This window comes from Sapajus apella, unplaced genomic scaffold, assembly GCF_009761245.1.
Source record: "Sapajus apella isolate SASKATOON/1434 unplaced genomic scaffold, GSC_monkey_1.0 scaffold161, whole genome shotgun sequence".
Lineage (NCBI taxonomy): Eukaryota > Metazoa > Chordata > Mammalia > Primates > Cebidae > Sapajus > Sapajus apella.
The window spans coordinates 2,426,599-2,447,974 of record NW_022437101.1 but is presented as its reverse complement, the minus strand read 5'-3'; the positions used below and the strand labels follow the sequence as shown (position 1 = coordinate 2,447,974).

At 45.2% G+C, this 21,376-nt stretch overlaps 1 long non-coding RNA gene across 1 annotated transcript in view; it reads right to left on the bottom strand.

Annotated features, from left to right (window-relative positions):
• Positions 1-13,881: 13,881 nt before the first annotated feature.
• The window catches only part of LOC116542114, an 18,507-nt gene continuing 11,012 nt past the window's right edge, over positions 13,882-21,376 (bottom strand). Inside the window, exon 3 of the long non-coding RNA XR_004265072.1 lies at positions 13,882-14,235. This is a non-coding gene — a long non-coding RNA (uncharacterized LOC116542114). The remainder of the gene's footprint in view (positions 14,236-21,376) is intronic.

The following is a 21,376-nucleotide window of genomic DNA, read 5'->3' as shown; positions in this document are numbered from 1 at the left end:
AGCTATAACGCACCGAACATGTTTAACTCGTTGTTACCTAAGCTAACCAAAGGCTTCACAGGCTTGAATTTGTCTCCCAAGTTCTCTTTCTGTACTTGAAATTCTGCCTTAGGTTGCTTAAAACTTGAGAAAGAAAATATCACTTCCCCCGCCTGTCTTCTTGAGTACACTTGCCTACACAAAGATGCACATCCCTGTTTTTGTGTGTGTGTGTGTCCATTTGCTTTGACATTCTTGTGAAAGTCAAAGTTTCCCAGCTATTAACATACACAAGTTTGTTTGGTGCAAACTGCCGGACACATCCCTTAGAAAGGCCCTTTGATACTCTTGGAAAGACATCGGACTTAGGGTCAGAACGAAAGGAAAGACATGTGATGTGTATAGGGTGCAATGAATCGGACTTTTACCTGTATTGTTTTAACTTCAACAAGCCTGAGGACTAGCCACAAATGTACTCAGTTTACAGATGAGGAAACAGGTCTAAAAAGGTTGTTACCCATCATAGGTTGTATGTGGCAGAGCCAAGATTTGAGTCCAGTTATTTCTGATGAACTTAGCCTGTGCTCTTTAAACTTCTGAATGCTGACCATTGAGGAGATCTAAACCTACATAAATTGCATTCTCTCTCTAAGACTATTTACTTATCAATATAACAACACCAGCCTTACCCATGTATTGTTTTGATACAAGACTCAAATATGCCAGATATATGTGAAGGCAACATACAAGCTCTCATATCATGCTCACCTGAAAGATTCCCAGGATCTAATAGGCTGTAAGAAATGTCTTCTAGAAATATAAAAGAGAATACTGGATTATGCAGAAATTTATTATTACTTTTTTTCATCCATCCTTTCATTCAGCAAACATGCCTCACTGAAAAGGCAGATCCCAGGGTTCCAGACCTATGAGAGCATACTCTCCAGGGTAGAGTCCTAGGAATATGTATTTTCAGAGGTTCTCTGGTTGATTCTTATGAATTCTCAAATTTGAGAATAATGATTTGGTTGAACTCTTTTACTTTAAAGTGTAAAAACTGAAGGTAGATCAATGACTGCTTGATGCTTTGCCAGGTTTCTCTTAACACAAAATATTCTTTTACAAAACAGTATATTTCAGACAGAAACCTTATACAAACTATCTCAATAATTCCAGTACTCAGTACCATGCTTGGTTGGTGATAAGGGCTCAGTAAATATTTGCCGAATGTCAAAATCAACTGACCACAAATGTAGGGTTTCCTTCTGACAGAGCAGGAGCACCGTCATCTCGGACAAACCCACCACTTCAAGTTCCAGCTCCCTCTCTAGCCTCATACATTTCATGGAAATCACTTCTTTTCTAACTACAAGCAGTCAAGAAAAACAGACAGTAAAATACAAAACACCTCGGGCACAAAAACCGGTGGGGAAAAAGTCTCTAGGGTTACTGCCAAACTTCACTTTCTAGCCTCATACATTTCAAGGAAATCACTTCTCTTCTACTACAAGCGGTCAGAAAAAGCAGACAGTAAAACACAAATAAAACAGCTCAGGCACAAAAAACTGGGGAATATGTCTCTTGGATAACTGCCAAACTTCACGCTCATACAGTGGGCCTCAGTAAAACAGTGGGTCTTAATAAGCACATTCTTTTCCCTTCAGGTGCACTAAAATAAAAAAGCTAAATGCAAACTCGGGGCAGGGTATATACGTGCAATTGCAAAAAAATGTATAAAAACAAAAACACAGCTCTCTCTCCGAAATAAGTACACACACACACACACACACACACACACACACACACAGCATTCTAAGTCTCTAATAAACTCTCCCACCCTAAATCCTTAAAAACTCTTAGTCTGTAAAAAAGTGTGCCTCTTACCTAAGTTGGCCAAACGTTCCTCTCAGGTTTGTTTTCGCTAAGATAAATCTGTCTTAACTAGCAAACCACCTTTTGTATTTATTTCCTCTTTAATTCTTACACTTTCTGGACTCTCAATTTCTCTATTTCCTTGATCTGTATATCGGCCTTTATGCTAGTATCACACTATCTTGATTGCTGTGGCTTTGTAGTGATAAAGGTTCTCCCTCACCAAACTTTAATCAGGTTCCTCTAAGTCCCTTTTTGAATTAAGCCTCAGTCTTGGCCTATAAGAACTGCAGACTCTGGGCGGCACGTGGTGGCTCATGCCTGTAATCCCAGCACTTTGGGAGGCCAAGGCGAGCGGATCATCTGAGGTCAGGAGTTCGTGACCAGGTGGGCCAATGTGGTGAAACCCTTCTCTACTAAAAAAAATACAAAAAATAGCCAGTCGTGGTGGCACACACCTGTAATCCCAGCTACTCAGGAGGCAGAAGCAGGAGAATCACTTGAACAAGGGAGTTGGAGGTTGCAGTGAACTGCGATTGTGCCACTGCATTCCAGCCTGGGCAACAAAGTAAAACTCAATCTCAAAAAACAACCACCAAAAAAAAAAAAAAACAACAAAAAAGAACTGCAGACTGAGAGAGTGCAAGGCAAAAATATAGTGAGAATAACAACAAATAAAAAATAAATGATAAAAAATAAAATATAAATAAAAAAGAAAACTGTAGACTCTCAGCACAAATCATTTCATCCACATCCAACACTTCGAGACTCGAACAAACACTACCATCGTCTCTAACAGCTCATGGGCACATCCTTAGGATAATGACCTCAGACCCCCTTAAGTCTTTGCCTAAAAACATCCAATGCTAACCAAAGAATTTATTATTTGTTCCAGGCAAAACCTGAATATAGGCCCCTGAACCTCCTTTTCCTAAAGCATTTATTTTAGAAAACTGACAATTAGAAATCCTTTCTCTGTCTCTTTGAAATGTATCTTCTATAACACAGGAATGTTTTTCCCAAGGACCCGGGAGCCATCCCTTTGAAATGTAATTGTTAAGTAGGACAGAGCCTCTGTCTCCCAATCTTGGTAGTAGGGTAGGCTCAGTCTTGGCCTATTGATAAGCACCAGTTTACAATCTGGTCAATGTGCTCATTGACCAAACCTCCCTCCCCTCAACTAGCATCCTTCAGTACTTTTCCCTTAACACACCCTAGCGTTTTTTTTGTCTTTTTTTTTTTTTTTTTTTTTTTTTTGTAGAGAACAGGGTCTCGCTATATTGCCCAGGCAGGTCTCAAACTCCTGGGCTCAAACTATGCTCCTGCCTCTGCCTCCCTAAGAGCTGGGATTACAGGCATGAGCCACAGTGCCTGGCCACACCCTAACATTTAAAAAGCCTCCTGCTGGCAGGGCAAGGTGGCTCATGACTGCAACCCCAGCACTTTGGGAGGCTGAGACTGGCGGATCACAAGGTCAGGAGTTCAAGACCAGCCTGGCCAACATGGCAAAACCCCGTCTCTACTAAAAATACAAAAATTAGCTGGGCGTGGTGGCAGGAGCCTGTAATCCCAGCTACGTGGGAGGCTGAGGCAGGAGAATCACTTGAACCCAGGAGGCAGAGGTTGCAGTGAGCTGAGATTGTGCCATTGTACTCCAGCCTGGGTGACAAGAGCAAGACTCTGTCTCAAAAAGAAAAAAAAAAAAGCCTCCTGCCTCTGGTTTGGTAGAATAGAGCTCAGTTAATGGTAAAGTATCTCTCCTCTGCTACAGTAGTCTGAATAAAATCTGTCTTGACATTTTTGACAAGTGTCTGGTGCACAATTTTTCGTTAACAATAGTAGGTTTTGAAATTGGATAGTATAAATTTTTAAACTTCGTTGTTTTTCAAAATATTTAGGCTATACTATTTGCATTTCTATATAAATTTTAGCAAAAGTTTACCAATTTCTACAAAAACCTCTTGGACTATTTTTTTTTTTCTTTGAGACCAAGTCTGCCATGCCCAGCTAATATTTGTATTTTTGTATTTTTAGTAGAGTGGGGATTTTGCCATGTTGGCCAGGCTGGTCTTGAACACCTGACCTTAGGTGATCCACCTGCCTTGGCCTCCCAAAATACTGGGATTACAGGTGTAAACCATTGTGCGCAGCCAGGAATTACTTTTTTATTTTTATTTTTTCCCTTGATTTCATAGTATTTGGAATAGACTCACTTTCTTAGGAATGACATTAATTTTTTAAAAAAATTGGCATGAATTTATGAATGAATTTGGGGATTTATGAACATGGGATTATTTAAATCAGGGATTAGCAAATTTTCTGCGAAAGAACCAGATAGTAAAAATAGTTACGGTATTGTGGGCTATATTCAACTTTGCTATTTTAGTGTAAAAGCATTTGTAAACTGTGTTTCAATAAAACTTTCCTTACAAAACAGACGGGGGGCCGTAAAGGCCCGTGGCCTGTAGTTTGCTTCAATTTAGAACGTCTTCAATTTCACTGAGCAAAGTTTTGTAGTTTTCATTGTAAGCCTTGCATTTCTTTCATTAAACTTATTTCTAGGCTGGGCACGGTGGTTCATGCCTGTAATTCCAGCACTGGGAGGCCAAGGTAGGCAAATCACCTGAGGTTGGGAGTTCGAGACCAGCCTGACCAACATGGAGAAACCCCATTTCTACTAAAAATACAAAGTTAGCTGGACATGGTGGTGCATGCCTGTAATCCCAGCTACTTCGGAGGCTGAGGCAGGAGAATTGCTTGAACCCGGGAGGTGGAGGTTGTGGTGAGCCAAGATCACACCATTGCACTCCAGCCTGGGCAACAAGAGTGAAACTCCATCTCAAAATAATAATAATAATAATAATAAATAAACTCATTTCTAAGTATTTTACCCTTTTTGGTATTATAGTGAATAAAACTTTGTTTCTTTAATTTCATTTTCACATTGTTTATTACTAGTATGTAGAAATACAATTGATTTTCACATATTGACCTTGTATGCTGAACTCTGTTTGCTAAACTCATTTATTAATTCCAGTAAAATTTTTTGGTAGATTACTTGGGATTTTTGTCATACAGATCACATGGTCTGCAAATAAATATAGTTTTACCTTTCCTTTTCATTCTTGATGTCTTTAATTTACCTTTCTCTCTCTTTCTTCCTCTATTCCTTTTAAAATTGCCCTGGCTATGACCGCTAGTACAATGGTGAATAGAAGTGGTAGGAGTAGACATTCTTGCCTGTTTCCTAATCTTGAGTGAGAAACATTCCACCTTTCATCATTAAATACATTAACTGTAGGTTGTTTGTAGCTGCCTTCTATCAGATTGAAGAAGGTTACTAGTTTACTTGTGTTCCTAGTTTGTTCAGAGTTTTTGCCATGAATGAATGTTGGCTATTGTCAAATGCTTCTGTATATATTGAGATGATGATGTGATGTATTTTTTCTATTAATCTATTGCATTACATTTTGGGGTTTTGTTGTTGTTTTTAATTAATTAATTTTTAAAACCTTACCATACACTAAAGAAAGCATCACCTGATTTTTGGATGTCACACCAACCTTGCATTGCTGGGATAAATCATACTTGGTTATGGTATATAATCTTTTGTGTATGTTGATGGATTTTGTTTGCTAATATCTTATAGATATAGCAATTTGGCTATTGAGTATGTTTGCATCTATATTCATGAGAGATACTGTTCTGTAATTTTTGTATCTTTTGGTGTCTTTGTCTAGCTTTGATATTAGGGTAACCCTGGCCTTACTGAAGGAGATGAAGAATGATCTATCCTTTCTTATTTTCTGAAAGGTTTTTGTGAAAGACATATTATTTCTTTTCTTTTCTTTTCTTTTTTCTGAGATGGAATTTCATTCTTGTTGCCCAGGCTGGAATGCAACGGCATGATATCGGCCCACTGAAACCTCTGCCTCCCGGGTTCAAGTGATTCTCCTGCCTCCCAAGTAGCTGGGATTACAGGTATGCACCACCAGACCCAGCTAGTTTTGTATTTTTAGTAGAGATGGGATTTCACCATGTTCGTCAGGCTGGTTTCGAACTCCTGACCACAGGTGATCCACCCACCTCAGCCTCCAGTTTGGCTATTTTATTTTATTTTGTAGAGACAAGTTCTCACTATGTTGTCCAGGCTGCTCTTGAATTTCTGGCCTCAAGCAATCCCTCTACCTGGGTCTCCCAAAGTGCTGGGATTAAAGGTATGAGCCACCACACCTGTCCTAAAAACGTATTTTTTATACATATGTCTTTGTCAAGGTTGGGTTAAAGAGAAACATACTGGCAGTGGTATGCATTTCAAGAAAAATGGGAGAAAGTATATTGACTTAGGATGTTGTGGGAATTGAGGGACAGGAGAGACCCATGGATGAAACAGGAAGATTTTATTAAGGTGGTCACCGGCTCAGCGGATTAGCATCCTAAGGCTGAGCCCTGAACATAGACTGGGCTTGACTTTTCTGCATGTGACCGAAGGGTGTTAGGTATTCAGTGGCCCAAAACTTGCAAGGTGGGAAAGGAGCTTATAGAGGCAGAACAAAGGCAGTTTATTAAGCAGTGACAGCTGTTGCAACTTAAGCAAGTCTTGTGACCTTAAGTATACATTACAGGTGGGAAAACAGGAAGTTACAGAACTTTGACTGCCTTTGCAAATAGTTACTCGACAGAAAAAGAATAGGCCTGGGAAATAGAGGGTACTTATTAAACTTGTTCTTATCCCTGTTCTAGGGGAGACTCTGGGGCCCTTACTTTAAAGGCTCTGCTTCCTAAAGCTGTACTAAATCACTAGGCTGGTTAACATCTATTGGAATTTCTTGGTGCAAAGGTGGGGGAGGGGCCTGAACACATTATCAAGGGAGGAGAAAGGGGAAGGAGAAGGGCTGTGGGATCCCCTGCAGAAAGGCCCCATGCTGGTGGCAGCCCCCACATGCTGCTCCAGGGCTCAAAGTTGCTTAGATCTCTTCACTTGAGTGCAGATGCTGCCGGCCCTTTGTGCAGGTGTGTGAGGGAGGCAGCCCCAGGTGTAAAGACAGCACTGGCTTTTGGGTCAATAGGCCTATTATACAACTGAATTGGGTTCTGCTTGCCCAGTGCAGTTAAGTTCAGATATCCACACCGAGGTTACAGCACTAGAAAGGAAGGTGTTTATTTACGGAAGCAAGGGGGACCAGGCAGCTCATGCTCAAATCCTGACCTCCCTGATGTCTGGCAGGTGTGAAGCCTGAAAATTTGAGACTGATGTCAGTTAATTTAGAAAGTTTATTTTGCCAAGGTTGAGGACATCCACCCACGACACACCCTCAAGGAGGTTCTGAAGAAGTGCCCAATGTGGTCAGAGGACAGCTGGGTTTTATATATTTTAGGGAGACATGAGCCATCAATCAACATATGTAAAATGAACATTGTTAGGTCTGGAAAGGCGGGACAATTTGAAGTGGGCAGGGGGCTTCCAGATCACAGATAGGTAAGAGACAAATGGTTGCATTCTTTTGAGTTTCTGATTAGCCTTTCCAAAGGAGGCAATCAGATCAGCATTTATCTCAGGGAACAGAGGGATGACTTACATAGAATGGGAGGCAGGTTTGCCCTAAGCAGTTCCCAGCTTGATTTTCCCTTTAGCTTAGTGATTTGGGGGTTGGAGGGCAAGACAGTTTCCTTTCACACAGGTAAGCGTTTTTAAAGGCAGGGGTAAATTTTCAGGAAAGCAGAAGTTAGACAAAATTGTAAATCAGTACATGTAAGGAAGGAGACCCAGGCATCTGGGATCACCTCCCCCTTGACTTCCACACTGCATTTCAACAGAATGAAAGGCTGGCCGACTGGGACCTCCTGAATAACCTTCCTGTAAATGGCACACTTGGTATTGGGGAAACTCTCCAGAAGACACTGTTTTTACTTAAGTAAGATCAAACCCCCACCCCACTCCTCCCTCCGGAGACCAGAAACTTTTCACATGTGATTCCTAAAACTGTAAACCCGAAAACCCTTTCACTCGTAATTTCTTTCTTTCTTTTTTTTTTTTGAGACAGAGTCTTGCTCTGTTGCCAGGCGCCAGGCTGGAGTGCAGTGGCATGATCTCGGCTCACTGCAACCTCCGCCTACCAGGTTCAAGCAATTCCCCTGCCTCAGCCTCCCAAGTAGCTGGGACTACAGACGTGTGCCACCATACCCAGCTAATTTTTATATTTTAGTAGAGATGGGGTTTCACTATGTTGGCCAGGATGGTCTCAATCTCTTGACCTCGTGGTTCGCCCACGTTGGCCTCCCAAAGTGCTGGGATTACAGGTGTGAGCCACTGCACCTGGCCTCACTTGTAATTTCTAAGGCTGTAAACCTAAGACTCTTTCATGCGTAATATCTAGAGTGTAAGCCTATATAAAGGCAGAGCCTCTCTTTGTTAGATGAGCTGAGTTACTTAGACAAATCATCACCTGGCTCCGGCCGTAATAATAATAGTAATAATAAACTTCTTCCTTCACAGTTCGGTATTCGAGAGGTCTGTTTCTCATGGCCACTCCTGCTACATTTTGGTTCGCTGACTGGGAATCGAGTTTTGGTTGGCAGATGGCTGGAAAAAGCCTCTCAGGTGGTTTGTCTAGCCCTTCGGAGCTTCCCTGCGGGGGGCTCCCACCCACTGGGGCGATGCAGTTCCTGAGAGTGCTCCTGGACAGGTGTTTGCTCAGTGCAAAGCCTCGCTGGAGTGGAGCAGGAAAGCCCCCGCAGTGTGGATCCACCCAGTGGCTGAACATGAGAAGAAATGGGTACTTGGAACGTCCAGACAACAGAAACATGGTAGGATTGGTCCTGGGGAACTTGCCTACCTCCTTTAGTTGGAAGCATAGCCTGATCACCCACATGTGCCAGATTTGGCACTTTTGAACCTGGCTCTCTCTCCCTTTGTAACTAACCTTGGTAGGTTTTTGCTTATGGTTTTGATTTGGGTGGAGGGAGGAGAGCGATTGTGTGTGTGTGTATGTGTAGAGGGGTCCAACTGGACTCATCAGTCATGAAAGGTGGGAGTATCAGGCCCATTAGAAGGGGCCTCATGCGACGAGCAATTTTTAGGGCTAGTTGGAATTAGGATTGGCCACATAAGGCTGAGTGGAGAAGACTTTGGCACCTGGGTGTTGTGAGAGGATTGACGTGCATGTAAATCAGAGAGTGTGTACTGCGTCTCGCTGGGCGGGAACTGCTGTGGCTGGAGTAACACTCTTAACTGTGGAAAGTGTTTCTTTGGAGCGCAGGCATGGGTCACTCTCATAGCAAGCCCACCTCTTTAGAGACGATGCTGAAAAATTTCAAGAAGGGATTTAGTGGGAATTATAGAGTAACTATGACACCGGAGAAATTAAGGACTTTATGTAAGGTAGATTGGCCAGCATTTAGGGTAGGTTGGCACCCAGAGGGGACCATCGACAGGTCTCTTGTCTCCAAAGTAAGGCATGAGGTTATATGCAGCAAGCTAGAACACCTTGATCAATATCCATACATAGACCCATGGTTGCAGTTAGTTTTGAACCCTCTGAAGTGGCTAAGAGGACAGGCAGCAACTGTTTTAGTGGCCAAGGGACAGACTGCTAGAAACCACCACCCACCTTGCCACCACTGAGAAACGTGGACTCCCAAGGTCTGGGTAGATTCAGTGGCAGGAACAGCAACTCCCAAGGTTCTGGCAGATCCGGCAGCAGAAGAGTTTTTGCCAATAATGTCCCCTCCTCCTCAAGGACTCCCTGCCCCTGGGCTGGAAGCCTCGGCACCCCTACCAGAGTTGCACACCCCTAAACCACCCAGAGTGGTCTAAAAGAGAGTGTGGGAAAACTCCTCCCATTGCCGCCCACTTCCCAGAAGGAACTCCCCCCTGGCAGCCTGTCTGCGACCCAAAGCCGGGGTGCAGATGCCTTTAAGAGAGAAAAAGGTACACGGGAGTAGATGAGGACAGCCACATGGTAGAAAGGTGTGTTTTCATGTACCTGCTATTCACCTCAACTGATCTTATGAACTGGGAAAACAACAACCCATCTTATACCGAGAAGCCACAGCTCTCATTGACCTGCTACAAACTATTATTCAGATTCATAACCCCACTTGGTCTGACTGCTACCTACTGCTTATGTATCTTTTTAACACGGATGAAAGGCAGAGAATACTCCAAGCTGCTTCTAACTGGCTGGAGGAGCATGTTCCTGCACATTACCGGAACCCCCAAGAGTATGTCAGTGTCCAGTTACCGGGAAGTGACCCCCAGTGGGATCCAAACATCCCAGAGGGCATGCAGAGGCTAATCCGGTACAGAGAAGCCTTGCTGGAAGGATTAAAAAAGGGGGCCCAGAAAGCTACAAACATTAATAAAGTCTCTGAGGTTATTCAAGGAAAAGAGGAAAGCACCACCCAATTTTATAAAAGACTATATGAAGCTTACCTCATGTACACTCCTTTTGATCCTGAGAGCCCCCAAAACCAATGAATGATAAATATGACATTAGTCAGTCAGTGTGCAGAAGACATTAGATGAAAATTGCAGAAACAAGCAGGTGTTACAGGCATGAATACTTCATAGTTATTGGAAATAGCTAACCAGGTGTTTGTAAACTGAGAAGCAGCGAGCCATAGAGAGAGTTGTAGAGAAAGCGAGCACCAGGGTTGACAAAATGCCAACTTGATAGCTGCCACTATTAAAAGAGTGCCTCCAAGAGGGCGGGAAAAGGGGGGTTCCTGGAAAGCCTCCCAGTCTGCCTGCCTGTGCCCGCAATGCGATCAATGCACATATTATAGAGAAGTAGGACATTGGAAAGACCGGTGCCCCCAGCTAACAGAAAAACAGGGAGACCCTGAGCACGAGGCTTCAGACAAAAGCGAAGGGGCTCTGTTCAATCTAATGGAAGGACCACTGGACTGAAGGGGACCGGGCTCCATTGCCCCCAAGGAGCCCGTGGTCAGAATGACAGCAGGGGGCAAGGCCATTGACTTCCTCATCAACACAGGTGCTGAATATTCAGTGGTAACCACCCCGGTGGCCCCCCTGTTGAAAAAGACAACTGATATTGTTGGAGCTACTGGGGTGTCAGAGAAACAATCTTTCTTTTTGCCTCGTACTTGTAGGTGTGGGGGCATGAGGTAATTCATCAGTTCTTGTACATGCCTGATTGCCCTTTGCCCCTGCTAGGAAGGGATCTGTTCAGTAAGTTATGGGAGACCCTAACTTTCACTAAGAATGGCATTTTACAGCTGGCCTTACCTAAAGCTTGGGTCATAACGGCCCTCAGTGTGCCTCGTGAGGAAGAGTGGAGACTTCTTAACTGAACCAGACCAGCAAATAGAGCCTGCATTAGCAAAACGATGGCCTAAGGTCTGGGCAGAGAAGATTGGCAATTAACCAGGCCCCTGTGCTTATTGAAGTCAAGCCTGGGGCTCAGCCAGTTAGACAAAAGCAATATCCAGTTCCCCAAGAGGCCCTAGAAGGCATTCAGGTCCACCTAAAGCACCTAAAGGACTATGAAATTATAGTTCCTTGCCAGTCTCCATGGAACACCCTCCTCTTGCCTGCTCTCAAACCAGGGGCCAAAGACTACAGGCCAGTGCAGGACTTGTGCCTGGGTAATCAAGCCACAGTGACTTTGCACCCAACTGTGCCTAACCCATACACACTGATGGGATTATTGCCAGCAGAGGATAGTTGGTTCACATGCTTGAACTTAAAGGATGCTTTCTTTAGCAACAGGCTAGCTTTTGAAAGTCAGAAACTATTTGCTTTTCAATGGGAAAATCCAGAAACAGGTGTGACCACCCAGTACACCTGGACCCGGCTCCCCCTGGGGTTCAAGAACTCTCCCGCCATCTTTGGGGAGGCATTAGCCTGTGACCTCCAAAAGTTTCCAGCTAAAGACTTAGGCTGTGTCCTGCTCCAATATGCTGATGACCTTTTATTGGGACACCCCACGGCAGTTGGGTGTGCAAAAGGAACAGAGGTCTTACTTCGGCACCTGGAGGACTGTGGGTATAAAGTGTCTAAAAAGAAAGCCCAAGTTTGTCCACAGCAGGTGCTATATCTGGGGTTTACCAACCAGAAGGGGGTACACCGCCTAGGAACAGAGAGGGAGAAAATCATTTGCAACCTGCCAGAACCCGAGACTAGAAGGCAGATGAGGGAGTTCCTGGCAGCTGTGGGTTTCTGTAGATTGTGGATTCCGAGCTTCACAGTACTGGCCAAACCCCTATATGATGTGACAAAGGGGGAAGACAAGGATTCCTTTGAATGGGGATCCCAGCAGTGTCAGGCCTATCAAGAACTGAAAATGCAACTTACATCAGCTCCAGCTTTGGGGCTGCCTAATTTAACAAAGCCCTTCACATTATGTGTGACAGAAAGAGAAAAAGTGGCAGTTGCGGTCCTAACCCAAACAGTAGGACCTTGGCCCAGGCCTGTAGCTTACCCTCTCCAAGCAGCTGGATTGAGTTTCCAAAGGATGGCCCCCATGCTTAAGGGCCCTGGCAGCAACTGCTCTGCTAGCACAAGAAGCAGATAAGCTAACTCTGGGGCAGAACTTAAATATCAAGGCACCCCGTGCAGTAGTGACTCTAATGAATACCAAAAGGCATCATTGGTTAACAAATGCTAGGCTGACCAAATACCAGAGCCTGCTATGTGAAAACCCCCATCATCACAGAGGTCTGCAACACTTTAAACTCCACCAACTTTGCTCCCAATGTCAGAGGGCCCAGTTGAACACAACTGTGTTGAAGTCCTGGACACAGTCTATTCCAGCAGGCCTGATCTTCGGGATCAGCCATGGACAGTAGTAGACTGGGAGTTGTATGTGGATGGGAGCAGTTTTGTTAATCCACGAGGGGAAAAGAGTGCAGGCTACGCCGTGGTAACTCTGGACACTGTAATTGAGGCCAAGTCACTGCCTCAGGGTACCTTGGCTCAGAAGGCTGAATTCATTGCTTTGACTCAAGCCCTAGAGCTGAGTAAAGATAAGGTGGTAAACATTTACACTGATTCTCAATATGCCTTTCTGACTCTCCAAGTACATGGAGCACTATACAAAGAAAAAGGCCTGTTAAATTCAAGGGGAAAAGAAAGTATCAACATGAAATTTTGCAGTTGCTAGAAGCAGTCTGGATGCTGTGGAAGGTGGTGGTCATGCATTGCCAAGGACATCAGCAGGCCCACACCTCCGTGGCCCTGGGAAATTCCTGAGCTGATTTAGCAGCTAGTAAGGCAGCATCTGCTCCCTACTGAGCAGCAGTTACAGCCCCACTGATTCCCCAGATCCCCGAGTTGGTGCCTACTTACTCTAAGGAGGAAAAAGACGCTCTCCAGACAGAGTGGGGGCAACTGATTAAAGAGGCGTGGATCCGGTTGCCTGATGGAAGAATAGCAGTGCCATAGCTATTGGGGCAGCGGTTGTACAAGCTGTACATGAAACCACTCACTTAGGTCAAGTTTCACTTGAGAAGATGTTAGGCCAGTACTTTTACATTTCACACTTATCAGCCTTGACCAAAACTGTGGTGCCGTGATGCATTACATGTTGGCAGCACAACGAGAGGCAGGGTCTAACTATTCCCCCTGGAATTCCAGCTTATGGAGCAGCTCTGTTTGAAGATCTCCAGGTAGACTTTACTAAAATGTCCAAGTGTGGGGGACATAAGTATTTGTTGCTCCTGGGTGCACATACTCTGGGTGGGTAGAGGCCTTTCCGACTAGGACTGAAAAGGCCCGTGAAGTAACCCGTGTGCTGCTTCGAGATCTTATCCCTAGGTTTGGACTGCTACTGCACATCGGATCAGACAACAGACCAGCATTTGTGGCAGATTTAGTCCGGAAAACAGCAATGGCCTCGGTATCACTTGGAAACTGCTCGCTGCCTACTGACCTCAGAGTTCTGGAAAAGTAGAAAGAATGAACTGGACCATCAAAAATAGCTTAGGGAAAGCTTGTCAGGAAACAAGATTAAAGTGGGTACAGTCTTTTCCTTTGGTGTTATTCAAAGTTAACACTCCCTCTAGGAGATCAGGATATTCCCCCTTTCATATCGTAGGTCCCCTCCCATACTCCGGGCACTCCCTGGAACTCCTCGGGAGTGGGGAGAGATTTGAGTTAGGATGCCAGTTACAAGCTCTAGGGAAAATCACTCGGGATATTTCAACCTGGGTAAATGACAGATGTCCTGTAAGCTTATTCCCCCCAGTTCACCCTTTCTCACCAGGTGATCATGTGTGGATAAAGGATTGGAGTGCAGCCCCTCTGAAGCCATGGTGGAACGGACCCCAGACCATGATCCTCACCACCCCCACAGCTGTAAAGGTAGAGGGAATCCCAGCCTGGATCCACCACAGCCATGTGAAACCGGTAGCAGCTGAAACCTGGGAAGCTATACCAAACCCAGACAATGACTGCAGAATCACGTTAAGAAGGACAACAAGCCCTGCTCCAGCCAAATCCTGGAAGCTGGCTGGTCCATGCATGGCAGAAGCATGAGGAAATTCATTGTGGGACTTGTTCTTCTTAATATTTGGACTTGTACAGTAAGGACATTAACTGATTTTGAAGAATGCTCTCAGTGTGTACACCAGGCTACTAAGGTAGGACATAATGTTACTGCCGTTCTTTTGTTCTACAGTTATTATGAGTGCACAGGGATGCAAAAGGGAAACTGTTTATATAATGGTACTCAGCATAAGGTGTGTAATCCAGGGGATGGACAGTCCAATGTATGCTACGACCCATCAGAGACCCCTACACATATGACTTTTGAAATTAGACTCATGGGAGAGAGATCCAAGATGGCTGATCACTAGCAGCTCAGGATTGTAGCTCCCACTGAAAGCTCAGAGAACGAGAGGACGCCACATTTTCAGATCAATTTTTGTTGCTCACGCACCAGGAGCCCCCACAGGTTGCCAGCGCTACTCTTGTGGCCGGTGAGGCGGTTTTGCTGCTGCCTTGGTGCAGCGGTTCTTGGTGTAGAGTCAGAAAAGCACCATCAATCTTAACGCTGCTGTTTTGGCCGGCGCAGTGGGTTGCTCAGATTTTAGCGCTGGGAATCAACAAGTTGGACGTCCATTCAGAAACCCAACTATAAGATGGTAATTATAAAGACCACAGATGGATAAATCTATAACGAAGGGAAGAAACCAGCCTAAAAAGCTGAGAATACCCAAAATCAGAACGCCTCTCCCTCTACAGGGGATCACAGTTCCTCATCAGCAACGGAACAAGGCCTGATGGAGAAAGACTATGTTCCATTAACAGAAGCAGGCTTTAAAAAGTGGATGATAAGGGCCGGGCGCGGTGGCTCAAGCCTGTAATCCCAGCACTTTGGGAGGCCGAGGCGGGTGGATCACGAGGTCAAGAGATCGAGACCATCCTGGTCAACATGGTGAAACCCCGTCTCTACTAAAAATACAAAAAATTAGCTGGGCATGGTGGCACGTGCCTGTAATCCCAGCTACTCAGGAGGCTGAGGCAGGAGAATTGCCTGAACCCAGGAGGCGGAGGCTGCGGTGAGCCGAGATCGCGCCATTGCACTCCAGCCTGGGTAACAAGAGTGAAACTCCGTCTCAAAAAAAAAAAAAAAAGATAGAATGGACAGATGATGAGTGGCCACTGGAGAGAATTATTGAGTATCATGGGCTGGCCACATGGGTGGAGGATGGCTCATGGGGATACTGGACTCCTATTTACATGCTTAACCGGATCATCCAGTTGCAGGCCGTTTTGGAAATACTCACTAATGAAACGGGAAAGCTCTGTCTCTTTTGGCCCAACAAGAAACTCAAATGAGGAATGTGATTTATCAGAAACAGCTGGCCCTAGGTTATTTGCTGGCAGCTGAAGGAGAAACCTGTGGAAAATTCAATCTAACCAACTGCTGCCTACACATAGATGACCAGGGTCAAGCAGTGGAGGATATTGTTCGACACATGACCAAACTGGCACATGTGCCTATGCAGGTATGGCATGGATTTAACCCTGAGTCCTTATTTGGAGGTTGGTTCTCATCCTTAGGAGGATTCAAGACTCTCATCATAAGTGTTATAATAATGATAGGCATTTGTTTGTTACTTCCTTGTTTACCCCCCCTGTTCCTTCAGATGATCAGGGGATTTATCATTACTGTAGTTAGCCAAAAAAATGACATCACAAGTATATTATATGAATCATTATCAATCAGTTTCTTCAGAGGATCTGGAAAATGAGAATGAAAGTGAGACCTCTCACTAATATTATAGAGTGGTGAGGGTCTCAAGGGGGGGGCAGTGAGGAAGGAGACCCAGGCATCTGGGATCACCTCCCGCTTGACTTCGACACTGCATTTCAATAAAAGAAGAGGCTGGCTGACTGGCACCTCCTGAATCACCTTCCTGTAACTAGCACACTTGGTATTGGGGAAACTTTCCAGAAGACACTGTTTTTACATAAAAAAGATCAAACTCCCACCCCACTCCTCCCTCTGGAGACCAGAACCTTTTCACATGTGATTCCTAAAACTGTAAACCCGAAAACCCTTTCACTCATAATTTCTAAGGCTGTAAACCTAAGATTCTTTCACACGTAATATCTAGAGTGTAAGCCTATATAAAGTCAGAGCCTCTCTTTTTTAGAGGCTCTGGGTTTAGCTAGACAAGCTGGGTTAGCTAGACAAATCATCACCCAGCTCCAGGCCATAATGATAATGATAATAATAATAATAAACTTCTTCCTTCGCAGTTCGGTGTTTGAGAGATCTGTTTCTTGCAGCTGCTCCTGCTACACATGGAGGGTACACATGGGTTTGTCCCAAAAAGGCAAGATAGCTTGAAGCAGGGGCTTACAGGTCACAGGTGGATTCAGAGGTTCTTTGATTTGTAGTTGATTCAGGAGGTGATGCCTTGTCTAAAAATTTGGGGTTAGCAGAAAAGAGTGTTAGATTTAGCTCATAGGTGTGGCTTCCAGGTCCCACCAGAAGAAATTTAGAAGACAGGAAGGTGGTCAGACTGCAGCCCTCAGCTTCCTCTATCTGAGGCCTGCAGGCCAGCAAATCCATTTGGTGCGAGTCCAGGTTTCTGAGAGACGAACTCAAGGATGCGTGTTAAGATGTTAAGATGTTTCTAAAGGGAAAGCAAACATCTCTGGACTCTGATTTCCTCGGCTATTGTTTTGGACTAATACCTTCCTGCCTAACAAGTTACTTATTTACTTCTCAGGGGAGCTGAGTATCTGGAATTTCCCTGGGAGGAACTCAAGATTTTCCTTTGTTTCCATGCTTGGTGGTTGAGTTGGGGGCAGTGGCAGAGGCTCCTAAAAGTTGGTCCCTACTTCATCTCAGGCCTGGGTTCAGATTCTTGTTCTTTCTCACCATCTGAAAACCTTGAATAGATATCTCCATCTAAAGCTTCAATGCCCCGCTGGTAAAGTTGGAGTGAGATGGCCTGTTTTGTAGTGTTGCTGAGAAATCCCTGAGGTAATGCATGTGTAGACATGAGCGGTTCAGGCTCCCTTCCCACCTCTGAGCCCTCCACCCTGGGGTGGTTCTGGAAGGCACTGCTCATGGTGAGGACAGAAGGCTGCTAGCTGGTGTTCTTCTCTCTGATTCAGCGGCTGCATTTACTTTGTGTGTGCTCCGTGAGGAGAATGAGGGCGTGTGATGCTGGTATGTATCAGTTCAGATACACTGGTGGGTACATGGCTGCATGTTGGATCCCCTGGCCCCTCCAGACCTCAACATCATGCAGAAACAGAAGGGGTAGAACCTGGCACAGCAGGGTCACCCAGACTGACTGCTGGCAGTGAGGGAGGAGACCCTTAATCCTCTTCAGCCTTCTGCATTGCATCTGAAAAGGAGAAGCCAGAAGTCGGCCAGAAGGGGGACTGGTTGGTGCCACCAGCCAGGGTAAAAATAAGACTCCTACTGGTTACCACAATCTCTCCTATAGATGGAAGGCATTGTATGGAGGAATCCTTCCAGAAGGCATTGTTTTTACCTAAACAAGATCAAACTCCCACCTAAGCCACATACCCCATGCCTACTCCATGAACCAAGACGCTTCCACATGTAATTTCTAAAGCTGTAAACCCAAGACCCTTTCATGTGTAATTTCTAGAGTTGTAAGCCTATATAAAGTCAGGGCTTCTCTTTGTTATAGGAGCTCGGCTATTAGGCAGCTATGCTGCCTTGTTACCGGCCGAATAAATCACCCCCTCCTCTCTAGTTCAGGGCCTGAGAGGTCTGTTTCTCATGACCGTTCCTGCCTTAGTGGCTGTACTGAAGGGTGAGTGGTTGAGCCATACTGGCTGTTCAACACTTTGAATAGCACTTCTGTGATTTGTGGCTAAAAAAAAAAAAAAAAGGAATACCACTTCCAGGAGGAAAAAACAAGCTCCTTGTCACCAGAGCCTTCTTGTGACTGTGTTACATTCAACACAAGACAAGCCTCAGCTTCACATAAGGGAGCGGTCTCTGGGACAACCCATTGAAAGTGTGGGAGGCAGGCGGTTTCTGGTTCTGTGCACAGTTGCTCTAAGCTGTAAATGAGGAAGGAGACCCTTAATCCTCTTAAGCTTCTAAGAGCCCTTCCCCATAGCCTTCTACATTGCATTTCAATAGGAGAAATAAAGGCTGGCAGACCGGGCACCACCCTCAATCCCACTCCTGTAGATCACAGGCATGGTATGGAGGAATCTTTCTGGAAGGCATTGTTTTTGTTTAAACACGATCAAACCCCTACCTAGTCACATACCCCATGCCTACTTCATGGATCGAGACCCCTTCACATGTAATTTCTAGAATTGTAAGGCTTTAAAAGGGCAAGGATTTTCTTTGTTGAGCAGCTCGGCTGTTAAGGTATTTTCACCTGCTGCAGCTCCCAGCTGAATAAATCACCACTTCCTTCCCTGTTCTGTGTTTGAGAGGTTTGTTTGTGGCCACTCCTGCTTCATAAACACATGATCCTTGACCAAATACCCTTGAATCCACTTGACACACAAGAAGCTTCCAGACCTCCAAGGGGATGTTTGAGTCTCCCTTTTCTCTGGGACAAAACTTGGTTTTGGTTTCTTACATTTCTCAGTGACTAATCCTGAACATGTTTGCTTTGGCTTGGTTTCTTTGTTCCAGTGCTTTCTCTGCTGTTTTCACACCTCTCTGGATAAGGTTTCCAAGTTCCTTACAGAAAATAAGAAAGATTATTTACCAGCAGTCTTCCTGGTCCCCAGCTTGTCAGCCTCAATGCATTCCAGTGCACTCCTGTGACACCTTATCCAGAGTAGCTGTGGCTCGCAGCATTTACAGTGTTTGTTCTCACTGTTCTATTGGTGGCTTCCTTTTCCAAGTCAGTTCTTTGCCTGGATCTCCAGGATCTCTATCCCACTGCCACCTTCACCCCACGTAGGGGGTTCACCCTACAGCATTTCTGTTGATGTAAAAAGACCCTCTGCTGCATCTTTTGGCATGAAGAATTTCTCTTATTGTATTTTAGAAGCAAGAGATTAGGCAGAAAGGAATCTGTGGATGGAGGCAGAGTTCATCTTTCTGGTTTCTGCACAGTGAAAACTCTCATAATGCCTTTCCTGGACTGAGCCCCTCGATCCAGAAGCTGATCCACTTCTGGACTTAACACCTGAGGTGAAAACGTCTCTTTTTGCCCATGCTCATTTTCGTTCAGTTTCCAACAGAACAGAATCCTGACGCATACACAAATGATTCCTGCCACAGGATATTGCAAAGATCAAGCTCTACAAACTAAAACTGCTGGAGTGTAAGTGGACCTCAGGGAGGTTGGCTTTTGCCAGGCTGGGAACTGCGCATTCCTCGAACACTGAGCACTTTTCCTTCTGTCCCTTCATGCCTACTTGTCATGGGGAGGCTGCCTTTTATGGAGGGAGTCCCTTGGAAAGAATGGGGGCAGATGGGTGGAATGGGATTTGTTTTGCATGTTCGGGGTGAGAAAGGGACCCAGAGGAAGAATGGAAAGAACAGGAGCCGGCGGAGGGCAATGTGCAGGGTGGGGCTAGGGGTGCAGTTTTCACCTCTGGTCTCTGTGGATATGAAGTAAGATTATGTTCTGGATATAACGTAGGCAGTTGGGTGAGAGATTTAAGGGAAGAGATCATGGTCTGGAAAGGATCTAGAGCAGGATGGGAGAGGAAGTGGATGGGAGATAAGCCGTTAGCCTGGAGACTGGTGAGGGAGCCCCTGCCGATCCTGGTATTAAATCACCTTTAGCCTAAAGCCTTCTCCTTACATAGTTTAAATTCACCCTAAAGGTTTCTGGGTACATAGTGAACTGTAAGCTAACTGGACATGTAAACAGACTGTGACCTGCTCTCAGACCAAGTAGCTGAGTCTTGGTCAATCACAGTAGCCAGACTTCAGCCACTCACAGGTGGCCAGCTGTTCAAACTGGACTCAAATAAGCCGAACACCACGCCATCACCAATCCATCTATTTCTGTACCTCACTTCCACTTTCTGTATGTCACTTTCCTTTTTCTGGCCATAAAGCTTCAGCTATGAGACAGTTCAGGAGTCTCTCTGAAACTATTTTTGCCTGGAGGCTGCCTGATTCCCACAAATGGTTATTTGCTCAATTAAACGCTGTCAAATTGAATTTGTCTAAGGTTCTTTTAATACTGGTAATTGTGGCGGGGCACTGTGGCTCATGCCTGTAATCCCAGCATTTTGGAAGGCCAAGGCAGGCAGATCACTTGAGATCAGGAGTTGGAGACCCACGTGGGTGACATGGTGAAACCCCGTCTCTACAAAACTCCAAAAATTAGCCACATGTGATGGTGCACACCTGTAGTCCCAGCTACTTGTGAAGCTGAGGCACAAGAATCGCTTGTGCCCAGGAGGCTGAGGTTGCAGTGAGCTGAGACCGCACCACTGCACTCCACCCTGGGGAACAGAGCAAGAATCTATCTCCAAAAACAAACAACACACAAAAAGCTCTAGGAATGAATGGCAACCCTGCCATAGAATCACCCCAAGGGCTGTGTGTCTCCATGGACCTTGAGATTTTCTTTGGGGCTTGTAGGGCTGACCCACAGATGGGAGAGTGTGACTGTAGTCAAAGATGTGGTGCCAAGCAGCTCACACGATGGGTGACATCCATCAGAGTCCATCATCCTTAGGTGGGGCAAGATAACCCCTCCTCCCACAGAGGCTGTGGCTCAAATTCTCAGAAACAGCACTTCAGCAGATGGAAGGTGTGAGCCTCAGGCACAGTAGAAAAATGTGCCGTGACTGTTCTTATTTGGCTGCATAGGCTCTGTGAGAAATTATCAGCAGGAACAATATCCATTAGGAAAACTTCATCACAAAGCTGGGCTTCCAAAGGCCCTCTTCAAGCAGCCCATCGGGTTTTAGCTTGTGATGGGGGACAGCATGTTCTCTTCCACAGGGACCTAATGCATCAACTGTCAGCAGGACCGAGCTTCTGCTGGAAAACGCCATGTCCTATTTCAAGCATGGCACATCCCCAGAGGTTAAAAATTAGATGAATAGCCATTCGCAAGGAACTCCTGA